Here is a 21977-nt window from a genome sequence, read left to right on the forward strand (position 1 = left end):
ATAATGTCTTGTTAGCTTGTATTTAATGAAGTGGTGATTTACATGATTAGATGGCCTATTTCAATATTTTTATTAATCTGAAGAAGGAATATGTAACAAGCAAACATGGATACATTACATCAACAAGGCATGTAACAGAACCTGCCCCCAAACCATAAACTGCAGTCCAATCCTTAATACTGATAAAAGTGCAGCAAATAATAGTCCCTGTCATGAAACATCCCCTAAAACTTGGCATCAAATTAGTGAAAAGACAACATTCACACAGACCAGCATATATATATTTATTTCAGAGGCTTGTGAATCTGTTTAGATCACATGCTATGTATAGGCCAACATCAAAGTGATAGTCGCGTATTGCATGACATGTGGTCAAAATTTGGAAAGGGGGCGTCTAACTGGGCGTGGTTGTAATACTATCCCTTGTCTGTCTACTGTGCCCATGGTCCTTCACGTGTCGAGGTCCTTCTGATTGTTTTTTTCCGCTACCATATTTGGTTGCGTGTTGCAGAGATTCCCCGCTATACGCCATTATTACTAAGTTTGTTAAAATAACCGTTGCATCACTATTCAACCAACATTCTGTGACTTTCAACGTACAGCTGCAGTAACCATCATCGACGGCAGATCGGCTCTCGGCGAACGCTGACCTCGGCCTGCATGGGCTCTGGCCCATCACAGTAGGGAGAGTGGGGGAAAGGACATTTACACTAATTCTCAGAGAATGTCTATTACTTTCACACCACTTCCATTTGTTCGCTTTGCTGCCTTTCATATTAAATATGTAAAATACTCCATTTAAATTGTGCCCTTCCTGCAACCGCAAATAACCCTGGAAGGACTTGCACCGGGTCAGCAATCACGGTCTTCCTCACGGCCACGCAGAAAAACACTGCAAGTCTTGCAAACTCTTCAAACGTAAAACCTTAAAAGATCGCTGCACGAAGCGTTGGGCCGCTCACGCCATGCATGCCGAAACGTCCATCGACGTAGCAGGCGCCTAATAGTCTGACGAAGGCTGCTATGGCGCACACAGTGAATCTGAAGACAATCCAGTTTTCATGGGTCCCTATGTGCTAGCCCCGGGAAGCAGGCCGGTGGTGCTGTAATGGGGCATACACCCAGCGGAAAAAGGGCCCTTAGCCATCACCACACCAAGCACACAACCCCAAGCCATATGCAGACCACATTGTCTGAGGAACACAGCCATGCGGTTTTGAATGAGAGATATAAGACCACGCATCTAATATTCTCTTGGACCTCGCGATCACCACAAGACAAACTCCCAAACAGGTGCTGAGTAGGCCTGTTACTGACATTACTCTTAAAAAGACCCTTTTTCGCATACCCAAGATCAAACGTCGAAACCTAAACCTTCAAAGCACAGTTCAGGCGCATTGAAAATGCAGCTATCGAGATTAAAATGCCTCCCAAAAAACACGTCTAAACGGCAAAACGTCTAAATCTTTAGGTATTTCAAGATCCGAAGAGGACAGGTCACAGGAGAAACATTACACACCCTCCGAAAACACATTAACAGAGGTATTACAGCATGGTAAACATGCCTCTCACCCAGAACCCTCTCCCTTAGGGTCACACCCATTTCCAAAATCCACTGAGTGGACCACAGAAAGGTGAGGAATTCCTACACCCACAGGGTAGTGGAGAAACTAGTGAGGAACCACTCACTAAAGTACAGAGGCTAGACAGCTTGCAACCAGGTACTTCCATAAGTCAACATTTTGTTAGTCACAGTCAAGACACTTCAGATGACCTTATCTTCCCCACAAAACAGGGTGACCAGTTCTCACAAGATGATATATATATACGCAACAGCACGTGCATGCAATTCTTCACAGCGATGCAAATTATCCAATGGCGAAACACTTCTCTGATTGTCACCAAAACAACATAGACAGTTTTAGATTCTTTGAGATACATAAAATAGAAATGGGCTCGAGGAGAGGAAACGAGGAGAAAATGTTAAGACAAAAAGAAACCTGTTGAATTCTTGACTTTGAAAGCAAACAAGCAAATGGACATAATATCGACGAACAGTTATATAATTTTTTTGGGGAGTTAAAAAACTCCTATGGTCCCCTTAAGATGGTTAATTGTGAGGAAAAATCGGCTAAGAACAATTAGGGTCCCTATTCAAGCATTGGAAGAGAAGTCTCCCCATTGTATGTCGTATGCTTTCCAGTACCCCGATAAAACGGTTGCACATAAAATATGTGACTATGGTCAATCGTAACAGCACGAATGCCATCAATGTTTTAAGATTTTAAGTGGTTTTTTAGATGATTGTTTCTATTGCACTTGTGTCTATGAAGATAATTGAACTAAATATTGATGAAGGAGAAGGTGAATAAGGTTTTACAAAAGGTGTTTGCAATTCCCATGCATCTTTGATTGGGGATTATGTTGACTAGTGCTGAGATCATGCGAGTACGAAATTGATCAATTGGGTTGCACATAAGAGATGTGTTGCCTGAGTAACAACCATGATCTGCACTATGCACTTTATTGGTATCCTGAAATCTAATATGCTGCTATAAAAGTTGGCACTTTGTACCAATTGTAATATGCTGCTAGAGCATGAAGCATTTTTAGGACAAACTTAATGAAACTACTTGTGATGGTATAAAGATGACCAAATTAATCATGTTTTCGCACTATGCACTTTATGTCCCATCTAAAATGCCGGAAATTTTATCAGGCACCTGATGGGACGTATCCAAGTATGTTATTTAACTCTAGCATTGAAGATAGGCTGAGATGACAAATGTCAATGTTTTGTTGCACTATATTCCTCTGCGAATACGTTGCTACTGCACCTGGCACTTTAGATTTAACTAAGCATGTAGCCATAACACACAGCACCCTTACTTAGGACCTCCATGTGTAATGCGTTTAAATTACTAAGACATTCAAAGCATCTCATGGGCACATGCCCCAATGCCACTTTCCAACAAGGCGCTCTGACATTTGCATAGAATATGCCAGATCATTAGTTAAATGGTTAGATAATGCTAGGGCCATGTGGTATTCAAATGCAATTTTAATCATGAAATTATGCATTTCTTGAAAGCACACCACTTGCTGGGCAGTATAATTTGCCTCGCAGTCAGACATCTGATACATAGATGGGTAATATATTACATGTTACCTTGATGTCTTGAACCAAATCACCGACACTTCAAACAATAAAACACACTAGGCTAAGATGGCCGAAATGCAATTCTGGTTTTGCAGCAATTTAGGAAAACTAGTGCTTTTACTGTGTTTGCACCGAAACTTTCTCCCCCTGCCTTTCCTTCATGTTTTTAAATGGGTGTTTGACAATGAGGCAGATCGTTGTGAACAAGCGGCGAGTTAGCCGTGGAACGCGTGAACGTCTCGGCAAGTTAATTGAAACACTTGGGAGGACCCATGTATTTTGTTCTTTTTGAATTTTGAATGGATTTCCATGTTTTGTAAATTTTACCATTTTCCCTGGTTTGAAAAATAAAGGAAGATATATTTTGACAAGTGGTGTGGACCTGGCAGCATTTTTTTCCAAATTGGATTGGTTTGCCTAATTCCTGTGGAGTGCAGCTCGAATCCCCTGCACGCAAGGCAGAATTGTGAACATATATATATATATATATATATATATCAATCATCTCCAAAAATGAGAACTCCCATCAAAGTAGATAAGAGTAAGATTTATTGGTATATAAAAAACAGCTAAGGATAGCAACAAAGAAAACAGAGGCAGGATGCCATGGGGCACATCCTACGAAATATAGTTAAAGATCCCTGCCAAAATGAATAGGAGGGGAGGTACTATGGAGGCCTGCTAGTAATGGTCAGGACTTCCCTACCCTGCAGGGTGGAGGTGGTCGAGACCAAATTAGACTATTTACAATTCCTGAAGTTCAAACCCCCAGGTACCGAGAGGTTTGATGTTTTAAACTTGTACAATATCCCCAACCAGGTAGGGGGGGATACATGGCCAGAAATAAAGTTTTGGACAAACGTGGGGCTGGTGTAGGGTCCACCCAGCACAGACTAATTTAGGAGGTGGGGGGAAGGAGTTCAATGTCGGAAATGGATATGGCCTGCCAATAGATCTGTATGAACCATTGGAGGACAAAATCTTCAAGGTATTGGATCCCCAAATGGAGGACACCAGGGTCTGTTCAAGGGGCCTCCAATTAAGTGCTTGGCTCATTGAATGGGGCATGCGAACAGTGAATGGGCGTATTAACCCCGACATCCCTGGGAAATGTACGTTTAACAACCATTTGGATACTTCGACCATTCACTATTTTTGCTTATCCTTGGACATATGGAATCTCATTGAGTTTTGAAGTACCCAGAGCAGGGATTAGTGATCATTACCCCTTGGTTCGAACACTAAGAGACCTGGTTAAGGGGGTTGGGCAAATGTTCAGCATACCGTGCCAACTGGATAGTGACGCAGTGTCTCGCAGAAGAACCACATGGGGGTGGGGGGAGAATTCATGGCTCTGGCCTGCACTTGAAAATATTGGCATGCAGAAAAGGAAGCTAGTGGGAATTCTGGAGTACTCCACTGGTCCCAGGGAAGTGGTATGGGGGTATGCTTCTTTACGGCTATCCTGGCAGCACCTACAGGGAGCAGGGGTCTTTCATGACCGTCCCCAAACGACAGGGAAGTGATGGGAAGAAGAGTTGGTTCGACCAAGCTAGCAGGACTGCCAAATTAGCACTTTTAGATGTCTTAAAACGTCCAGCGATGGACAGACTGAGCAGTGTTAAATCCCGTTCTGAATATCGCACGGCGATCGAGGAAAGGAAATTGGAGTTGGAAGTTATGGCCTGGGAAGAATTCTTGGAGGCGATTAGGTTGAATGGTGCCAAGGTGCCAAGGGTTTTTGGGAGTTTAAGGGTGGGCCCTTCGATAAGGGAAAACGGGATCTGCAGGGTACACATGTGGGGGCGGCGGACTGGGTCTCTCACTTTGGGACACTGTTTGATGATGGTTTCTCTCGAAAAGAGAAGGTGTCTGGGGGTACCAGTTTAAGTTTCACCTTGGAGGAGGTGGTGAAATCAATTGGGGCCCAGTCATGAAACAGAGCTCCTCGCCCAGATGATTTATGGGCTCCCGTGTTGACCCTGGCTTTTAATGCCTGCATGAGTTTGGGGCACTATCCACCTTCTTGGAAGACAGCGACTAGCTTTCCCATTTTTAAAAAGGGAGACGTAACTTTGCCCTCATCCTATCACCCGATTTGTCTCCTGGATACCTCTTCATTTTTGGTCATGCATAGAGTTGGCTTACAGAGGCCACGATCCTTACGGACATCCAATTTGGTTTTCGCCCCGGTTTGGGTACAATCGAGCAAGTGCTGAATTAGTACCTATTGGTGTCCCAATTTTGTGTTTTCCAGGGTCAAAGTGGTCTCTCACCTTTATGGACTTAAGCACAGCCTTCAAAAAGGTTGACGGATCAAAGTTGTAGGCTGTGCTTGAGTCCATTGGTTGCACTGAGGAAATCCTTGGAGTATTACAGGAGATTCATGCGGACAACAGTGCCAATGTTCAATTTGGACCTGGGGGGGGCGGTGGCAGGAGTGTACAGTATGTTTTCGTATAGGGTTGGGGGTTCGGCAGGGGTGCGTGTTCGCCCCCATACTCTTCACTTTGTACATTAATGGACTATTGCAGGCCCTGCTGAGTACCGGGATGAACCTTCTGAAATTGGGGGGGGGGGTAGGTCCTTTACAGTCTTAGCGTATGCAGACGATACGGTGCTTATGGCCAGATGCTTATTGGTTGATGGTTATGCCTTGTTTATGACCAGCCTGGGAATGAAGATCAACACTGTCAAATTGGCAGTGATGGTCTGTAGTGGAGGTAGGACGCTTATAAAGATGTGTTGCATACTGTGCAATGGGGAAGTTATTCCCAGGGTGGTAGAATATGATGACTGGGCGTCAGATTTTCCGAGACTTTGACGGGTAGTGCTCATGTTAAAAAACAGTCATTGAAGATGTGGCAATGCTTGGGGGGGGGGGGGGGGCCTTATCTCATTTCTCATCAAAATGTGAGGGTCAGCATCTGCAGTCAACCCCTACGGTCTATTCAATGCAAGTTAAGGCAGCTAAGCAATACAGAGCGGCCCTGTGGGGCTATTGTAAGTCTGGCGACTTGCAGGACAAGGAAAACCGGTACTTTAAAAACTTATTGGGGTGCCCTGGTTTTTCTTCTTGCGGCTCGGCTCATAGGGAATTGGGGCGCACCTATTGGGAGGATGACCGGTTAGCTGCCCCGAGTACTTTCTAGCTGAGAATATGGGGAACCAAAAATGCTTCTGTCACTTCATCATAAGATCTACGCTGAACAGGCACTTGTGGGCCAAAATATCCTGGCTGAGGTCGGTAAAGGAGATTTTCTGTCAGTCCAATGTTCCCCATGTGCCCCCTTCAGCAGTAAAATTTTTGCCGCAGGAAGTAAGAGCATATAAGGAGGCAGAGACCCAGGCGATTGTGGTCAAACGTGCTCTTGCAGCACGGATGACACAATCGGACGGTGTTCACAAGCTTATAAGCAGGACTTCAACTCTACAGCCGTATCTTGTCTGGGCCAGGACAAACCTCATAGCTGGCTCATTACCAGGGCAAGATTTGATTGTTTATGGCTGAGGGGTTTATGCAGTGGAATGGAATGGTTATTCAGACGACCCCAGCTGCCCTGTGTGTGGCGCCCTGAAAGAACCTTTGAGTCACTTCATACTGTTTTGTCCAGGTTATGGGAAGATCAGAAAACGGACAATTCTTCTGTCCTAAGACGCACGGATCTGCGTCAGTACAGGCTGGCCATGATCTTTTCACTGACTGCAGAGACTCAATTGATGGCATGGGCTCTGCTTTCTTATCTGAAGACTATGTACAGAAGAAAGGGGGTTTTATGAGGTTAGGATGCTGCACATTAAGAATTTGAAAATGCATGGTTTTAATGTCTGTTTGATATGTTTGTTCTTGATATGTCTTGTTTGATTGTTTGGATGTTTTTATCCGAAGAAACATACCTACAACAATATATATATTTCTGAGGCTTGTGGAATCTGCTTAGATCACATGCTGTGCATAGGCCGACATCTAGTGGAAGCTGCGGAGTATTAGTTTGTTTTTCGAAACTCGAAAATGGGCGTCGACACAGGGCGTGCCAGTAATACTATCCCTAGTGTGACGTCCACTGTACCCAAGATCCCTCACGCGTCTAGGATCCTCAGATTGTTTTTTTCCGCCATACTGGTCGGAAGCATTTTGCGGAGTCCCCTGGCCTTAGCCATACTTTTGCTAAAAATTTAAAAGATTAATCTATTCACATCCTTCCCCACCCCAACGTCTAACTTCGACACTCGACGCCGGCTGGAGAAGAAATCGACCGTCGCCTGCTGCACGACGGATCTGGGCCTCGGAAGGCCGCTGGCCTCGGCCCGGGCCTTGGAAGGCCTCTGCCCTGCAAGTAGGGAGAGTGGGGGGGGGGGTACATACTCTACACTCTTGGTATATAGGTACACCTTATACATTTCCCACACTTAACTGCCCGCTGCCTCAAGGTGCGTATGGAGGGTACCCCTTTTCAATTCTGCCCCAAGTGCAATCGCAAATACCCTTGGGTCGACAGGCACGTCACGTGCAATCTCTGCTTGCCGAGGGACCACCCCGAAGCGAACTGCAGAGCGTGTAGTAGGTTTAAACCTAAGACACTTAAGGACCGTTCGACGAAGCGTTGGGCCCACCACGCCAGGCAGGCGGCCATGGCAGCAGAGGGCGCCTTCAGCGATGGCAGCGATGCCGTACTTTCGGACGGCGAGGGCATTACGGCGTCGAAAGACAGCCGAGCGCAGGTCCCAGACCTCGGAAGGTCATCCGGCAGGGCGGCTATGGGGAAGACCCCCGGCGACACAAGCGCTTCACATACTACACACACTAAGTTCAACCGAGACTCGATGATGTCGAGTTCTCGGAAAGAGGCACAAACAGAACGGTCCGATTCGGTGTCCTCTGGGCGCTCTCGATCAAGATCGCCGCATGACTCCAGGCAATCATCCACTCTTGCCAAGAGTGCCTCGCTCCCTAGGCTAACCGAAGTTCGATCGTCGGAAGACGAAGACGACTTCCATCCCCAGGCCGCGCTCCAGGAGTCGGAGCCCGCAGTTAAAGCCAGCGAGGCCCCACGCTCGAAGTACAGGGACACCTCTCCCGATCCTCGACGCCAGGCGTCGAAAAACTCCGGAGCCACTAAGGGACAGGGAAAACATTTTTCAACGCACGGAGAGGGGGGAAAACAGCAGAAGAAACTACCTGTGCATTCTTCCACACCTGTGAAACACTCCATTCCCCCTAAAAAGACAGACAAAACCAGGTCTGCTGATAGGTCTACAACCAGCAAGGCTACTCAAGATAAAGCCCATAGACTTGCCGAGAGAGTCATTCCCAGTTCCAAAAAATGGTCCAGTGAAGACATAGATAGAGTCATCTCAAGAATGTCTTCTTCGGCTGATTTTTATGATAAAAATCCAGAACATTTCCTCTCGTATGATCCACAAGGGGCCACACCCTCAGGCTGTATTGATCCTATCCCCCTGAGTAAAAAGGCCCGGTTTGAAACTCCGATGAGGTCACAACCCTTCGAGGTACAACCTTACGCAAGACCATACTCACGGTATCAAGGAGAGGCTTCCTTTTGTGAGGACCAAGAATTTGGTATGATAGAAGAGCAAACCGGGACGGGCTACTATGGGGATGATGAGGACCAGGAAGAAGAGGATGACCCGGAAACATACAGAGTAGATTCCCCGGTAGAGAACAAAGCCCCGGTTACCGACTCCCTGGTTGATAACCAACCCCTCCTAAACGAGGTTCTCGCTCGCGCAGCAGAACATATCCACATTGACGCCCACGGTGTCCAGGAGGAAAGGGACTTCGCAGAAGAGTTAGTGGGAGAAAGGAGGCCTGTTGCCCAGACCATCCCTATCCTTAAATCCATTCAGCGGAGAATAGATCCGTCCCTGGTGAACCCGAACCTCACCAGAGCAGTCAATCCTAGGGTTGAAAAACTTTTCAGGGCGGCCCAGTCTGACCCTCTCTATATAAGAGGACATCTGAAGCCAGACTCCCTTGTTGTCACCAACACTCGTAAGAGGGCTGGGACACCCTTGTCATCGTCAGAAGCTCCTCCCGACAAGGAGAGCAAAAAACTATACGGTTTCGGCAGGAAGGTAGCCTCAACGTCCGCCTATCAAGCAAGGATTGCTAACTCCACCACCCTGTTGGCCAGCTACAACTGCCATCAGTGGGAAGAAGTCGCTGCACTCATAGCCTCTGCTCCTGAACCTTTAAAGGGCCAGTTAGCTCGAATTTCCGCAGAGGGTAGAGCCGTGTCTGGTTGCATTTTGAAAGCAACCTTCGCCGCTGCGGACAACGCAGGCAAATTGATAGCGGAGGGCACTGTTATCAAAAGACATGCGTGGTTACGACAGTCTGGTTTTAAAGCAGTGTTCCCAGCGCACTGAAGATTCTTGTTTCAAAATAAACAACCAGCACTACCAGTTAAAGGTGCTGCCCTTCGGTATAGCCTCGGCTCCAAAGGTATTCACCAAGGTACTGGCGGCGCACCTACGCAGGGAGGCAATCCCAGTGTACCCTTACCTGGACGACTGGCTCATCACAAGGGAAACCCCCTTAATTTGCAGACTAAATATTCGAAGAACAATCAACCTCTTCCAATTGGGCTTCTCAATCAACGAGAACAAATCAAGCCCATTGCTAAGCACCTCAAAACAGTTCCTAGGAGCTGTCCTAAACACTCAAGAGGGGTTGGCCTTTCCATTCCGAGGGTAGAATTCGGAACCTTTTGCTGCAAATTCCTCCATCACTCCGCTCGCCAAATAAGGGTGCGCAAAGCAATGCGTTGCTAGGAATGATCGTATCTTGCATTTACCTGGTTCCCCACGCGCGCCTGCGCATGCGACTCATGCAGGAATGGTTTGGCGAAACAGTGGTCTCAAGCAAGTGGTCAGTGGTACGATCTAGTGTAGTTTCGCCAACACTAGTACAGAGTCTTCGCTGGTGGACAAGAGAGAATCTTACGAAGGGGAAACCCTTCTACGATCCAGAGATACAGGCCGTTGTCGCAACAAACGCCTCTCTAGCAGGGTGGGGAGCCCACTACCTGCACCATACAGCGCAGGGTCTCTGGTCTTACACAGTGGCTCGCTATACACCTATTTGCCATAAGCGAAACAGACAATGCCCAGACTTTGCATCCACGTTCCCCCAGCCAGGCTCCAAGGGGAACACCCTGTGGATGAATTGGTCAAGGATGTTTGCCTACGCTTTTCACCAACATCTCTAATGAGGAAGGTGGTGAACAAGATCCACGGGTAACTGATGACGCTCATCCTAGTTGCTCCTATGTGGGGAGAGACAACCGGGGTACCCACACCTACGCAAATTGGCGGTGTGCGACCCTCTCAAACTCCTGTGCCGGTACAACCTACTATCCTAGCACGAGGGCCTAACAGTGCATCCTCAGCCCAACTCAATGAACTTGGCAGCATGGCTCCTGAAGTCGTAAAGTTCAGACATCTCAATTTACCCCAGAGATGTATGGATATCTTGAAAGAATCAAGAAAACCTAACACAAGGCACAGTTACTATGACAAAAAGAAACAATTAGTTATTTGGTGCCAGAATAAACAAATCAACCCAGTTGATTGTACTCCTTCAAATGTCGTCACCTATATACTCCACCTATTGGATGCAGGGTTAGTGTTTAACTCAGTTAAAGTGCACCTGGCAGCTTTGTCAGCCTACACCACTTCCTATAACAAGGTGTCATGGTGGAAAGTGCCAGTTGTCAAAGCATTTATGGAAGGGTTGAAGAGACTCCACCCTCCATTGTCTAACCCACCACCAGGTTGGGACCTTAATGTGGTACTTGCTAAGCTCATGGGCCCCCCTTTGAGCCCAGGCACAAATCTAGTCTTAAACACTTGACTTCTAAAACTGCCTTCTTAGTAGCCATCTCATCCATAAGAAGGGTCAGTGAAATTCAAGCTGTCAGTGCAGGATCCTTTCTTTACTGTTCATAAGGATAAACTGGTTTTACGCACTCGCCCTAGGTTCTCACCTACATTCATTTCCAAATTCCATGTTAACCAGTCTATTGAGCTACCGGCCTTCTTCCAGGTACCCAAAAGCTCTGCTGAGGTGAAACTACACACACTAGATGTGAGGGGGCAGCCCTATGTAGACAAAACCAGGCCGCTAAGGAGGACAAATCAACTGTTCGTCTCCATAGCTCCAGGCAGAGAGGGAGATCACGTCTCTAAGAATGCCATCTCTAGGTGGATAGTCAGATGTATCCAACTGTGCTATTCCCTTTCAGATAAAACTCTGCCTTTTACGCTGAGGGCCCACTCTACAAGAGGTACTGGAGCCACTCTGGCTTTCATTGCAAATGTACCCCTTGACACCATTTGCAAAGCAGCTACATGGAGCTCTATTCACACCTTTACTCAGCACTACTGCATTGGCGCTCATTCCAAGACAGATAGTCAAGTGGGACAAGCGGTTCTAAGACATTTGTTCGCTCATGACCCTTCTCACATCCCACCTCCTTCTAACACTGCTCACTAATCTATGCACAACATGTGATCTAAGCAGATTCCACAACCCTCAGAAGGGATACATTACTCATGGTAATCGTATGTCTGATGCTTGTATCTGCTTAGATTCACATGGGCCCGCCCTTCTTCCCCTCTGAGAGAAGGCGCATGGATGCTTGTAGTCTTATCTATCTTATCTGCTTGGATACTTTGTACTCACGCTACTCCTCATGCTACTTCATATCAGAAAAAATACAATCTGAGGGTCCTACACGTGTGAGGGACCATGGGTATCGTGGACGTCACACTAGGGATAGCATTACTGGCACGCCCTAGTTCGATGTCCCTTTTCGAGTTTCGAAAAACAAACTGTAATACTCTGCAGCTTCCACTAGATGTCGGCCTATGCACAGCATGTGAATTTAAGCAGATACAAGCATCAGAAATACGATTACCATGAGTAATGTATCCCATATTTTATTTGAGGCTTGTGGAATCTGCTTAGATCACATACTGTGCATAGGCCGACATCTAGTGGAAGCTGCAGAGTATTAGAGTTGTTATTTTCGCAACTCGAAAAGGGACGTCGACAGCGCGTGCCAGTAATACTATCCCTAGTGACGTCCACTGTACCCATGATCCCTCCCGCGTGGAGGTCCCTGAGATTGTTTTTTTCACCATGCTAGACGGACACGTAAAGCGGAGTTCCTTTCGGCGATAAGCCATTGACTTTATATATTTACGATAGTTTTTCTTTCTATCCTTTCATCGACTGCCTTAACACCACGCCGAGGAAAGAGAAAGAAAACTGCCTTCGGAGACCATCGCAACGGACCATATGGCCTTGGAAGGCTGCCCCGGGCTTCAGCTCAGACACTAGGGAGAGGGGGGAGGCCATTTTTAGAGGCCATTTTATTGCCTATTGCATATTCTCCCCTTCCTACACTTTGTTCGCCCAGCTGCCATTTCCATAACCCATAATTGAGGCAAATGCACCATTTAAGTTTTGCCCGAAGTGTAATCACAAATACCTGTGGGTCGACAAACATTTCGTTTGCAATTTGTGTCTCCAGAGAGACCACGTCGAAGAGCGTTCAAGCTCTTCAAGCCTAAGACGTTGAAGGACCATTCCACTAAGCGCTGGGTCCACTACGCCAGGCAACTCTAGGCCATGGAAGTAGAGGGAGCCTTCAACGATGGCAGCTACGCCGTACTTTCGGACGACGAGGGCATAGGAGTAACTTCAGCTACTCAAGCGCAGGCCCCCGACCCCGTAGGAAAGGCCGGCGGCCATGTTGTGGGGACTACACCTGGCAGCAGAAGCGCTACAAAAGCACACACCACCAAACACATAAGCCCCAGTCGCCATTCGACAGACAAGTCGAATACTCGACAACGTTCAACACCCTGTGAATGGTCCACAGAGTCCCGGTCCTCTAGGCAATCTCGTTCAAGATCGCCACACGACAGGGTTCAGACGTCGAAAGACGGCAAGGGTGTCGCACGAATAACATCTTCCTAAGGCTGTTCGTCCGCGGACGAAGCCTCGGCCCCCACACTCGAAGTTCTTCATCTGATAAGACGTCAGGCCCCAAAAAGTCTGTTACACTACCCTCTGGGCCCCAGGGTGGGGGGGAAAAACACCATCAAAAATCCTCTAAGACCCCCCAATGGGGCATTAGTCCTGCTAGGGACAGGTCTTCACAAAAGGGAATGTTGTCCAAACCATAGAGAAACCTAAGGATTCTAGGCCAAAGGTTATACCTCCTACTAATGAAGATATGGGTATTCCCACCATTGTAATCCCAAGTTCAAAGGAATGCTCTTCGCAAGATATCGATGGGGTTATGCGAAGAATGACCTTTATGGTGAATTTCTTTGAAAAAAATCCAGATTACCTTCAAAGTTTTCAATCCACTCCTCCCACCTCAGCCCCTTCCGGCTCTCAAGCCTCTGCCTCTCTACCCCCTGCTAAGAGGTCTCGCTCTATCCCCGTACAAGGCAGAGTTATAGTTCTCTTTGACCCTGAGATATATCCAGAAGAACAAGATCTTTAATTTGTGGAAACATCTGACCCTCAGCTTGTTGGGGAGGATACAGATGAACTTTATTATGGGAATGATGAGGGCCCAGACACAGAACAGGAGGCGAACATGTACTCCTTAGATTCGCCTATTAATCAGGAACCTCCAGTGGTAGATTCCCTCGTCGACAATCAACCCCTCCTTAATGAAGTCTTGGCCGAAGCGGTGGTACACTTCTGTATTGACACGCAGGAGGTACAGGAAGAAAAACTTCGCTGAACAGCTATTGGGGAACAAAAGGACAGTAGGCCAGTTTATCCCACTGCTAAAATCGGTGCAACGCAGAATTCAACCTTCCTTAGAAGCACCCGGTGTCCAGTCATAATGTCGAACCAATAATGTCGAATTACAAAAATGTCGAATCCAAAGTCGAAAACAAAAATGTCGAATTTTTATTTTTTTATTTATATATTTTTTTTGGGCTCCGGGGGTAAAAAAAAAGGGGTAAAACAAAAAAAAATTTAAAAAAGGGGGGTTGGGGGGGGAGCCCCCATTTCGAAAAAAAGCAACCAAAAAAAAAATTCGACCTTTTTGTTTTCGACTTTTTGACTTTCGACTTTTTGACTTTCGACTTTTTGACTTTCGACTTTTTGACTTTCGACTTTTTGACTTTCGACTTTTTGACTTTCGACATTATTGGATTCGACTTTTTGACTTTCGACCGAAGCACCCATTCTCACACAGGCCATTAACCCGCATGTGGAAAAACTGTTCAGGCCTGGACCTTCAGACCCCTTATAAATAAGAGGCCAATTAAAACCAGATTCATTGGTTACCACCACAAGGAAAAGAGCAGGCACACCCCTTGCTTCCTCCGAGGCACCACCGGATAAGGAAAGCAAGGAGATATATGCAATGGGTAGAAAGGTCACCTCTTCAGCAGCCTGTCAGATGAAAATAGCCGCCAACGCTAACCTTTTGGCAAGTTACAACTGCCATAAGTGGGAGGAGGTTTCTGCGTTACTTTCATCCGCCCCATAGCCACTTAAATCACAACTAGCTCAAGTGGCTGCAGACGGAAGGGCTGTGTCTACTTGTCTCCTCAAATCAAATTTCTATGCAGCTGACAATGCCGGGAGGATCATTGCCGAGGGGAATATCATAAAAAGACATGCATGGCTTTGCCAGTCAGACTTTAGGCCAGAAACACAAGACAATCTGATTAATAGGCCAGTGGAACCTAATGTGCTTTTCGGCAAGGCTGTAGAAGAGGCACTCAAGACAGCAAAGGAGGAGTATGACACTCTAAAATCTTTAGTTCAGCTCACAAACAAACCTACTGGTCAAAGGGGTAACTGTGAATTTTGCCAATTTTGGGGCCAAAATTCCGAGGATCCGGCTACAGTCAAGGCCAAGGTTCCTATGGCAACAATCAAGGGCAAGCCTTCCAATGCTATCCACGAGGACAACGCAGAGGTCGTGGTAATCTGGGCAGACGCCCAGCTCGAGGTGGCACCCCACGTAAGAGCAAGTGACATTCCGCTTCAGGTACCCTCCCATGCATCTTCATTAGGAGGACGCATTTCCAACTTCACCCACGCATGGGAGGGTATCACCTCGGACAGATGGGTGCTGTCCACGGTTGCAGGGGGCTACTGTTTAGAACTACTTCAACGTCCTCACGACCACCGCCCACGACAGAAGGTCCACTCGGAGGAACATCAGCGGATCCATCTGGAATAAATAACAGCGCTTCTATTAAAGGGCGCCATAGAAGTGGTCCCAATCAACCAGGTAAACGGCTATTTATTCAATTTATTTCCTTGTGCCAAAAAAAAAATCTAACAATACACCTGGTATCCGATTTGCACCCTGCAAACAAGTATGTCAAGCCACAAAGGATCTGCATGACTACGCTACAAGAGGTAATCCCCCTACTGAAAAAGGGAGATTACATGGAAACACTGGATATGAAAGATGCCTATTTTCATATTCCAATGTTCCCAGTGCACAGAAGATTCTTGCGTTTCAAGATAGCAAACGAGCACTACCAATTCAAGGTGCTGCCCTTTGGAATAGCCTCGGCTCCAAGGGTATTCACAAAGGTACTGGCGGTAGTGGCAGTGCACCTTTGCAGGGGAGCAATCCCAGTATACCCTTACTTGGACGACTGGCTCATAACAGGGGAATCACCTCTGATTTGCAGACAAAACATCCAAACAATCAACGTCCTCTTTCAATTGGGCTTCTCAATCAACAAGAAAAAATCAAGCCTAGTCCAAGCACTTCCAAACAGTTCCATGGGGCTATCCTAAACACAGAGCAAAGATTGGTCTTTCCCTCAGAGGAAAGAGGAAAAAGTTTGTTGCTGCAAATACCTCATTATCAGGCCGTCCGCCAGAAAAGGGTGTGCAAAGCAATGCATTTAATTGGCATGATGGCATCTTGCATATACCTGGTTCTTCACACACGCCTACGTCCCATACAGGAGTGGTTGGCAGAACAATGGTCTCGGGCAAGCGGTCAGTGGGACGATCTAGTGGTTGTTTCGCCAACACTGGTACAAAATCTTTGCTGGTGGACGAGAGAAAATCTGACTAAGGGGAAACCCTTCTACGACCCACAGATACAGGCAATGGTCACAACGGACGCCTCACTGGCAGGGTGGGGGGCTCACTACCTTCACCACACAGCTCGGGGTCTGTGGTCTCACACTGCAGCTCAGAACCACATCAATGTGCTGGAACTTCTGGCAGTATTGAAAGCACTCCAGGCATTCGAAACCCATTTAACGAACCTGACGGACAGCACCACAGCGATGTTTTATATCAACAAACGAGGGGACACGCTTTCCAAATCTATCCAGACTTGCACAGAAAATCTGTAAATAGGCACTCGGATGGAAAATGTTCCTGTCATCACATGTTCCAGGGTAACTCCACGCTCTAGCAGACTCATTGAGCAGAGATCCCCTACCAGAGGAACACGAGTGGAGTCTACACAAAGTCGTCGTAGAACACCTCTCCTCTCAATGGGGTTTCCCAACTATAGATTTATTTGTCACAAGCGAAAATAGTCAATGCCCAGACTGGTTCCCCCAGCCAGACTCCAAGGGGAACGCCCTATGGATGAACTGGTCAGGGAAGTTTGATTACGCTAACCCACCCCTCCCCCCCCCACCCTTCCGGACTCCTCTCATGAGGAAGGTGGTGAACAAGTTACAGAAGGAACCGATGATGCTGATCCTTGATGCTCCTATGTGGGCAAGACAACTGTGGTATCCACATGTGCATAGACTGGCGATGTGCGATCCCATCAAACTCCTGTGCCAGTAGAACCTATTCACCCAGCACGGAGGACTAACAGTGCACCCACAGCTACACTCTATGAACTTGGCAGCATGGGTCGTGAAGTCAGAGTTTGGACATCTCAGTCTACCACAGAGATGTATGGATATCTTGAAGGAATCAAGAAAACCGAACACTAGGCACTGTTACTATGATAAATGGAAACAATGCATAATTTGGTGCCAGAATAAGCAGATCAACCCCATTGTACTCCTAACATTCTAGCCTATATCCTCCACTTATTAGATGCAGGGTTAGTGTTTAACTCCCTAAAAGTACACCTGGCGGCTTTGTCAGGCTGCACCACTTCCCCATAACAAGGTGTCATGGTGGAAGGTACCAGTCATCAAAGCATTTATGGAAGGGGTAAAGAGACTCCACCCTCCAATCTCTAACCCACCGCCAGGTTGGGACCTTAATGTGGTACTCGCTAAGCTCATGGGACACCCTTTTGAGCCTATGCGCAAGTCTAGTCTCAAACACCTGACTTGGAAAACTGCCTTCTTATTAGCCATCACTTCCATAAGAAGGATCAGTGAAATCCAAGCTCTGTCAGTGCAGGATCCTTTCTTTACTATACATAAGGACAAACTGGTTTTACGCACTCACCCTAGGTTCTCACCTAAATTAATCTCCAAAAACCAGTCTATTGAGCTACCGGCTTTCTTCCAGGAACCCAAAAGCTCTGCTGAGGTAATACTCCACCCACTAGATGGGAGTAGAGCGGTCCTCTACTACATGGAAAAAGACCAGACCGCTAAGAAAGACAGATCAACTGTTTGTCTCCATAGCGCCAGGCAGAGAAGGCGACTGCATCTCTAAAAATGCCATCTCTAGGTGGATAGTCGGATGTATCCAACTTTGCTATTCCCTATCTAATTAATAAAACACTGCCTTTTACGCCAAGGGCCCACTCCAAGAGAGGTACTGCAGCCACTCTGGCTTTCATTCCAAATGTATCCTTAGACAGCATTTGCAAAGCAGCTACATGGAGCTCAATACATAGTTTCACTCAGCACTACTACATTGATACTCGTTCCAAGACAGATACACAAGTGGGACAAGCGGTTCTAAGACATTTATTCGCTCATGAACATTCTCACATCCCATCTCCTCCTCCTTCCTCCACTGCTTGCTTATCCATGCACAGCATGTGATCTAAGCAGATTCCACAAGCCTCAGAAGGGATACATTACTCACTGTAATCGTATTTAGATTCACATGTGACCCACCCTTCTTCCCCTCAGAGAGAAGGCGCATGGATGCTTATGAGCTTGTCTGATATGTATCTGCTTGGATACAACTGTCCTCGCGCTACACCTCATGCTACCTCATGTCAGAAAAATAACAATCTGAGGGACCTCGACGCGTGAGGGATCATGGGTACAGTGGATGTCACTCTAGGGATAGTATTACTGGCACGCCCTGTCGTCCCTTTTCGAGTTTCTAAAACAACTGTAATACTCTGCAGCTTCCACTAGATGTCGGACTATGCACAGCATGTGAATCTAAGCAGATGCAAGCATCAGAAATACGATTACAATGAGTAGTGTGTGTGTATATATGTATATATATATATATATATATATATATGTATATATATATATATATATATATCTCACAGAAAAGTGATGTAGTTTAATAGTTTTTATTGAACAACCTGAGGGTTAAAAGAACGCCTATCTTGCCTTGTATCTAAAGATGGGTGCAAGCTCGACCACCAAATAATAAATAACGCAGTCCTAGTAGTGTCTGGCAAATAAAAATGGCCTAAACTAACAAAACCTATTACCTACCCCTCCCCCTGTTTTCAACATGGGACAAGGTGGCACACTCGGGCTTTGGAACACACTCCGGCTTCTGCAGCATGGGGATGCAGTGCGGAACACAAGCCAGGGCCTTCTGCGATAGTCTCTTTTCCATTCAAAAAGACTCACTCGTAGAATGCCTTGGGTTCACACAAAACAAAGTTCCTTCTCTTTAGGAGTTTGACGTTCCTACGTTTTCGGGTTCACTGTTTACCATGGGTCGCCCTCTGTCGTGCTCAGAGTTCTCAGTAAATCACAATTCAACAAAAAGTTCACGTAGGTCTCCCTCTGTCGGGCTCGGACCTCATTCAACTAAAGTACCTAATAACGTAAGTCTCCCTCAGCAGAGCTCGGATGCCACAATCGCAGCACTTGTAGGGGTTCCCTTCACCAAGCTTCAAATCTCATTAATTCACAGGTCTCCCTCTGTCGAGCTTGGATCTTTCAAACTTCCCCACTGCCTTGCAGCTTCACAACCTTTCTCAGACTTTCCATTGGGCATAAGTCTTCTGCTGGACAATTCTAATACTTAGCATTCGTGATTTAGAGTTCACAACAATGGGCTCTTTCTTGCACGTCTTATCTTGCATGTAACCTTCACTTCTTGGTAGCTGTTGCAAGAACTCCAACACACAGACCAGACATTCATTGTGCTCTCTTGACTCACTGGCGTGTCAGGAGGCTCCTTGCCGTTGTGTCTTTTGATGTGGAAATCAAGGTTATCAGTCTCGTTGCATCCGCGCCTACCCACCTCTGCTGTTTACCCGGGAGGTTGGCTTGCAGCTTTGTAGCACTTCACACACTCTTTCTCTCCAGCTTAGTTCGCCTGTGTGGTCCTTGCGGCTTCTGAGATGCAACGGTTTCTCGCAAAAAGGGATCTCTGGCCTGTAGACCCTTGGCCCTAGCCCTCTGGCCTGTTGCTCTTCTCTGCCTGGCTTGCCACTGCTCTAGAAGAGCTGCTCCTTCTCATGCACCACCTTATTTTCTTATCAAAAATAATTGTCTCTGGACTTCAGGTGCCAGAATGCAAGCCTTTTTTGCTCCCACTTCGCTAGCTCCCCTTTTTGGCACTCTGGCGATTTTGGGAGTTGCTGTGGGCCTTAATGAGATGTCCATTGGGTCTGGGTCTTGCCACCTGCTCCTCAAAGGCCTAGGCTGTAGTTCAGTGCCCAGGGGAGGAGCTCTGGCTCGGGTGCTGCCAGGGAGTCTCCAGCTGCCCCAGGTTTGGCTTCCTGGAGTCACAGCTTCCTCACCATACTGCAGCCTTCCCTGTACTCGCAGGCCAAGCAAGTAGGCAATCCTCCTTCCTCCAGGCGTTCCAGGATCTCTCCAACTTTAATTCTCTCCTCTTGGCCTCTGTGCACCATTCAGCATCCCCAGCTCACTGAGTGTGCCTGTGTGCTTTGCCCTTTATATTGACTGGTCAGTTTAACAGATTACAGGTGGGAATGATTGTAAAGGGAGGCCTGAACTTGCCTGGCCTTATTAACGGGACAAAATGGAGACAGCCCATAGAAACTCATGGTACATTGGTTCCTATGGGTAATCTTTGTGGCTATGGTTTGCCTCTTCCTGGTCCCAGTGGTTTTAGGAAAAACCAGTGTTGAGGGATTATGGGAGTTGCAGTTTTTTTTGATGGATTGTGGAAAAATCTTGTGGGTTTTTATCAGGGTGAAGGGGGCAAGTGTATGATGGTGGGTAAATGTAGTGTTGTGGAGTAATGAGTTTTTGGCAATAATATCCCATAATGACAGAGGGGATGTCTGGTAAGGATTTACTGGAACAGGGGCAATACCGTGTTTCGCCTGGGGGCTTTCCTCCCACAGTCTCCAAGTCTCCTCTTCCCAGGTGATCCTCCCTCGCTTGTCCGCCCCCAGGAATGGGATCCAAGAGTGATGTCCCTTCCCTGGCCACCTGAGTCGTGGATCCCCAGAATAGCATGGGAGAAACGCCTGCGCTTTCAGTCATATATATATTTGCTATCTTCCTCTCCATCTGTGGTGTTCCCTGGGGTCTAACATCTCGCCCTGGCTTTTCAACCAATACCTGGCAACTCTCGCCCACTGCATCGCCATTTTCTGCTCAAACTTCAAGTACTACGTGGACGACACTCAACTAATTTTCAGGCTGCCCTTGGCCACCTCCTCTACCTCTACCTCTCTCATCTCCGATTGCCTAACTGCCATTCAAGATTGGTGTGCCGCCAACAATCTTTGTCTGAATAGCTGCAAGACGGAGATCCTCCTCATCGGCTCACCATCCTTTCTCCTCACTCTCTGGCCGGCCTCCCTTGGCCGCCCTCCTATCCCCACCTGCGAGGCTAAGAACTTCAGGGTCACCTTTTGATTTCACACTTTCCTTCTACGCCCACATGGCTGATGTCTCTAAAAAGTCAAACTTCCTACTGCACCTCCTTGGAGGAACTCTGCCCTTCCTCTCCTTCCCCCAGAAGCTCACCATCTCCCAAACTCTGGTTCTCTCTTGGTAGGACTATTGCAACAGCCTCTTTCTAAATCTTCCTGCCTCTATTCTCCACCCTTTGCAACTTATCCCGAACAGTACTGCAAGACTTTTCCTTGGCCTCAAGCCCTGCGATCGTATCTCTCAAGCTCTGAAACCTCTCCATTGGCTCCCAGTGGATGCAGGAATACATTTAAAACCCTCTGCATTGTCCACACGGCTTTCTGGGGCCTGGGTCCAACGTATCTTCAGCTATCCCTCTGCAAATACCTCCCCTCTCGAGCTCTCCGCTCCTCTACCTCGAACTCCCTCAGGGTCAGTCGTTTTTCAAAGAAACAAGCTGGGGGTAGATCTGTGTTCGGCTGGAGTCTCCCTCTGGAACAGCCTCCCCGCCACTCTAAAACTTGAGGAGAACCATCTCCGGTTCCGGAAGCACCTCAAGACCTTCCTCTTTGCATCTGCCTTGGCACCCCCTCTCCCTGGCTGATGCTGTTTTCTCTCGGCACCGTGCACCAGACCATCGCCCTCTGGGTCCAGGTACCTTCTCACCCTGCCACCCTCCCGCACTGCCTCCGGGCCACCACTTGTACCTGGGTCTGTATCTGTACCCATACAGTCCCCACCCTCTTTTTTTTCTTCCTGCACTTAACAGACCTACCCAGTCTACTGCCTTAAACCCAGCACTTGCCAC

General features: G+C 47.3%; 1 protein-coding gene across 1 annotated transcript in view; it reads left to right on the top strand.

The window, feature by feature from the left end:
- Positions 1-21977, top strand: part of NDUFB8 (NADH:ubiquinone oxidoreductase subunit B8) — a 246316-nt gene that overhangs the window by 137104 nt on the left and 87235 nt on the right. The gene's annotated exons all lie outside the window — the stretch shown is intronic.

Source organism: Ambystoma mexicanum, chromosome 8, assembly GCF_040938575.1.
Source record: "Ambystoma mexicanum isolate Mex_15411 chromosome 8, UKY_AmexF1_1, whole genome shotgun sequence".
Lineage (NCBI taxonomy): Eukaryota > Metazoa > Chordata > Amphibia > Caudata > Ambystomatidae > Ambystoma > Ambystoma mexicanum.